This window comes from Diospyros lotus, chromosome 6, assembly GCF_014633365.1.
Source record: "Diospyros lotus cultivar Yz01 chromosome 6, ASM1463336v1, whole genome shotgun sequence".
Classification (NCBI taxonomy): domain Eukaryota; kingdom Viridiplantae; phylum Streptophyta; class Magnoliopsida; order Ericales; family Ebenaceae; genus Diospyros; species Diospyros lotus.
In genome coordinates, this window is record NC_068343.1 from 22,151,260 (window position 1) to 22,157,324 (window position 6,065).

The window sequence follows — 6,065 nt, forward strand, 5'->3', positions numbered from 1 at the left end:
GCTTTACTACCTTATAAGTCTCATTTTCATGCAAAACTACATCTCTGACTTCGTAGAGTCTCTGACCACCTTTCTTTCATCTTCATGTGTTATGGTTTCACCATAACTCTCTGCCTCTCTCCCATCAATTAGCATCACATAATCAGATGAAGAATACTTGCCTAAAGTTTGTCTACATCTAGAAGACCTCCTCAATTGATCTTATGTTGGCAGTTTTGTAACAAACCATTATTATTGTTACTCTGAATCAACTGCTGGGCTTTCAGATTCAGTTTCATTTTCTCCATTGTCAATTGCATGATCACTCTTAATATTAAATCTCACTGCAGTTTGAAAACAACTATCTGAATCACCTTTTTCAAATGTAGAATATTTATATTTCTACGCATATCTTATATCTCCAATAGCTTGACCCTAAATAAAAAAAAAAACATCTCTACTTACCAATTTCTTAGCAACTAAATCTTACAGTCTGTTGCTAAAATCATCACGACCATAGCCGAAGAGATAGATTACTTTGGAATGTACAAATAAGCAATGCAACCAAATACTTTCAAAGTTTCTTTTTAACTATACCCTATTTGAAAAATTAGTATTCAAAGGAGCTTAAGGTGAAACATTAATTAGTTCACTGTTATCCTTATTGTCTCGCGCTAGAAGGTCTTTGGCAACTTCACATGTGAAACCATACATCTCTCTTTTCAATATGGTATAATTCGTTCTTTTTGTTACACCATTTTCTTAAGGCATCTTTGCAGTAATCATTTGATGCTTTATGCCTTAACTTTTGCAGTAGTTAGCAAATGGTCCCCTGTACTAGTAGTTAGCAAATGGTCCCCTGTACTCACCTCCATTATTTTTTCAGATGCACTTCAATTTTTTTGCTCATTTGTCTTTCAAACACTTGCCTAAAATTCTTTAAACACATTTAACACAATCTTTAGATTTTAGTGCATATCCTTGAACTTTCTGAACAAATCATTAATTAATATGACAGTACAAATATTAGAATGTAATTTCTGTGAAGAAATTAATTGTCATCGAACCACACATATTAGAATGTACCAAATTCAAAGCATGTAATTTCTGTGAAGAAAAAAAATTTAAAATTAAATATGCATTGCTTACTTGCCAAACCATGTTCACAATGCTTCAATGCAACACCTTTCGTACCTAGCAATAGACGATTCTTGACCAGCAAATCTGGACATTTTGACTTTGTGCCATAACAGAGTTATTTAATCTCAATCTAAAATAAGACTGCGTTCTCTTTACTGTTTTCAAGTCATTTTTAATTTTCTAAAATAATGAAAACGTGTTCTCTTTACTATTTTTAAAAATGTATTTTTAAAAACAAAAAAAAAATTATAAAGAAAACTCAAAACAAAAAGTTGTTTTGAGTGTTTTCAACCAAAACAAACTTAAAACTCAAAATACATTTATTTATTTATTTATTCATATTTTATTATTGTAATGAAAAAAAATATTATAAAATTTATTAACTTTAAAATATATATATATTTAATAATATATTAACATTAAATATTTTAAATTTATTAAATAATCAAATTTATTGAATAAAATATAATTAAAAACGCGTTCTCTTTACTTTTCAATTTTTAGTTTTGAGTTTTGAATTCATTTTCAGTTTTCTATTTTAATAGTCTGTTTTTAGAAAATTAAAAATACGTTCTCTTTGTCATTTTGAAAAACTATTTCTCAAAATAGAAAATTAGAAAAAGGGTTCTCTTTGAAATTTGAAAATAAGTTTTTAATTATATTTTATTCAATAAATTTGATTATTCAATAAATTAAAAATATTAAATGTTAATATATTATTAAAAATATATATATTTTAAAGTTAATAAATTTTATAATATTTTTTCCATTACAATAATAAAATATGAATAAATAAATAAATAAATATATTTTGAGTTTTAAGTTTGTTTTGGTTGAAAACACTCAAAACAACTTTTTGTTGTTTTGAGTTTTCTTTATAATTTTTTTTTTGTTTTCAAAAATGCATTTTTAAAAACAGTAAAGAGAACACGTTTTCATTATTTTAGAAAATTGAAAATTAAAAATGATTTAAAAATAGTAAAGAGAACGCAGCCTAACTTTTTCACTATCCCCTTCCCCAAAGATATTACTATACCCTTGTCATCAAACTTGAGTGTGATTTTGTTCACCCCTTTAACGAGGATGAACATAACCCTCACCACTTTTGAGGGTTAAAAGTAACAAAATGGAGATATTAGACCTATATCGTTCCATTACTTTTAACCCTCAAAAAGTGGTGAGGGTTATGTTCATCCCCGTTAAAGGGGGTGAACAAAATCGCACTCATCAAACTTCCCAGCAGAAATTAAATTTAGCAAAATATCTTGTATAGGTCTAATATCTTTAAACACTAACTTAAAACTGGTGTTAGCCTCTGAGCAAATATCTCTTAGGCCACAATTTTAAAAACACCATCATTTCCTATTCTAACCCCAAAATCTCCTACTCAGTAAGATAAGAAGAATTTCATCTTTGAAGTAACATGGATGGATGCAAAATTATCAATAATCTAATCTGACTAATGGATGTGAAGGATATCAAGTTCCCGTCACTGAAAATAATAACCCCTTCAAAAGTTAATGCAACCGTCTCTTTTTCACTATTTCTTGCATTCTCGTCATCTTTTTCTTTTCTTCTGAAAAATTTAGAGAGACAAATGATAGAACCCCTAACCTTAAAGAGTCTTGGTGATGGAATAAAAAAGTACAGTTAAAAATTAAAAATAAAAAAAATTGCTATAAAGCTGTATATCAGTGCAATAATGAAGAAAATCAAAAAAATTACAAATAATCAAAAAAGACAGCAAAAAAAGCTGTTAGTGAAGCAAGATAAAAAATATACGAAAATCTATATAAACGACTTGATACAAAAGATGGAGAAAGGGATATATATAAATTAGCTAAAGCAAGAGAAAGAAAAACAAGAAATTTAAATCAAGTGAAATACATAAAAAATGAAAATCAAAATGTATTAGTGAATGAGGGAGCGATTAAAGAGAGATGAAATAAGTATTTCACAAAATTATTCAATGATGATGGCGATACAAGAATTAGATTGGGACATCTTAGTAACTCCGAATGGAACGTGAGCTATACATTTTATCGACGTATAAGTCCAAATGAAAAAAGACAAGCATTAAAAAAGATAAAAAATCATAAGGCAGTGACACCAGATAATATACCAATAGAAGCATGGAAATGCATGGGAGAAGAGGGCATCTCCTAGCTAACGAAATTATTTAACGCGATTCTTAAATCAAAAAAGATGCCAGATGAATGAAGGAAGAGTACTTTGGTCCCTATATATAAGAACAAATGAGATGTTCAAAACTGTGAAAATTACAGAGAAATTAAGTTAATGAGCCATACTATGAAACTCTGGGAGAGTAATAGAACAGAGGCTCAGAAAAGAAACAGAGATATCGAAAAATCAGTTTGGTTTCATACCTGGTAGGTCAACAATAGAAGCTATATACCTACTGAGACGCCTAATGAAAAGGTATCGAGAGCATCAGAAAGACACACATATGGTATTTATAGATCTAGAAAATGCCTATGATAGGGTCCTTAGAGAAGTATTATGGAAGATTTTAGAAAAAAATGAGTCCGAATAGCCTATATACAAGCCCTTAAGGACATGTATCATGGTGCAGAGACAAGGGTCAGAACATGCGGAGGGGATACTGAACTGTTTAAAATTACAATAGGATTGCATCGAGGTTCTGCACTAAGTCCATACTTATTTGCTTTAGTAATGGATGAACTCACTAAAGATATTCAGACAGAGGTGCCATGGTGTATACTATTTGCAAACGACATAGTGTTGGTGGATGAAACAAAAGAAAGAGTGAACACTAAGCTTGAGTTATAGAAAAACAATTTAGAATCTAAGGGATTTAAATTAAACAGAAAGAAAACAGAATATATGAATTGTAAATTTAGTAAGAATGCAAGAGTGGAGGATGTTATAATAAAATTGGAAGACCAAATCTTACAAAGAAAATATAATTTTCGATATTTGGGATCAGTGATTCAAAAAGATGGAGAAATTCACGAGGATGTCACACATAGAATTAAGGCAGGTTGGCTAAAATGGAGAAATGCATCGGGAGTGTTATGTGATGGTAAAATCTCATTAAAACTGAAAGAAAAATTCTATAGGACAGCTATAAGACCAGTTTTGTTGTACGGCATAGAATGTTGGGCAGTCAAATACCAACATGAGCAAAAAACGAGCGTAGCGGAGATAAGGATGTTAAGATGGATGTGCGGCCATACAATAAAAGATAAAATTAGAAATGAAGTTATTCGTAATAAGGTAGGAGTAGTGCCAATAGAGGAGAAGATGAGAGAGACTAGACTAAAATAGTTTGGTCATGTGAAAAAGAGACCAAGAGACGCTCATGTAATGAAAGTTGATGAAATGGAACAATTAGTCAAAAAAAGAAATAGAGGCAAACCTAAGAAGACTTTGAGAGAGACATTAAAGTTTGATATGAAGTGTATGGATCTCAATGAAAATATGACAAAAGACAAAAATACATGAAAGTCTAAAATTCATGTAGCCGACCTCACATAATGAGATAAAGACTGGATATGTTGTTATTATTGTAGTAATTTTTCTTTATGCAATTCTTCATGTGACACCAATAACACTCAACATTCTTTCTTAATTTGGATTTGCTTATGAAATTTCCTTGTGTAATTCTGACTTCTTGTTTGGTTTCTTTCCACTTTTTAGTAACTAGGACTTTTGAATGAGATGAAGAACCAACTTTTTTTCTCGTTGTATCTTCATTTAGTACATCGTTGTTCATTTAACTCATGCTAACAACACAATTTGGGGTTGAATTGTTGACTGCAACTACCAAAGTTTGCCAATTGTTTGGAAAGGAGCTCTGAAAAAACAAAACTTGCATTTCATCATCAATATTAACTTTCATGTTGGCAAGTTAATTAATAAGTGTCTACATCTCATTCAAGTAGTCAGTCATAGAAGTTTCTTTTCTATATTTCAAATTCACCAATTTAAGCATCAAAAAAGATTTATTATTGATTGTTTTTCTACCCTACAACGCTTCCAATTTCTTCCCAAAAAAGAAATTTTGAAATTTCATTGTCAATATGATGATAAACATTGTTATCTAACTTCATAAATAAACCCAACTACTTCTTTATTCAATTGTTTCCAATCCCCATCAGTATATCCCTTGTTTTATTTGCATATGCCTTATCACCAATTATAAGTTGTTGAAACTTATTGCAATAAAATAAATCTAATATCTTTCCTTTTCATAGATGATAGTTATTTCCATTTAAGTTAATCATTTTTCTAGAATTTCTCTCCATAATTAACCACAACCAAATAAAAGAACCAAACCTCTAATACTAGTTGTTGGGAAAAAAACCTAAATTGTGAAATAATTCAAACATAAAACCTTCTCCAGTTATGGCAATATAATAGATCACCAGATAGTGACAATAACCAAGTAAAACAAAATGAAATCAAACAATCACAAACAATAATAAAAAAAAAAATAACATGAAAAACCATTTAATGTGAGAAAAAAAAAAAAACTAGTGGATAAGCGCGACAAAAATTCACTATCAAGAGTCAACAAGTATAAGAAATAATGCCCAAGATGATCTCGCAATAATTAATGACAACTGTTTATAACCCCACATTAGATTGAAAGAAACTCAAAAGAGACTAGAATAATCTCACCTAATTAGTCCAAAACTATAATATCACATAAATCTGAATAGAAACCTTCATTTCACGAATCCACTGTACAAAATCTTACATGCAATAACTGAAGCAATTTCGTAAATTTTTAGCTAAATCAGACAAAGCTTAACCACTTAATCATAGGCTCAAACCCTCAAATCAAGAACACCCCATGCGCAGAACAAATAGAACTTCACCTAGGCATATAACTATGCAAGATAGCCAAGAGTTTTTGTGGAATAAATCAATTGCAAGCCTCCTACCTATCTACGCAAAAC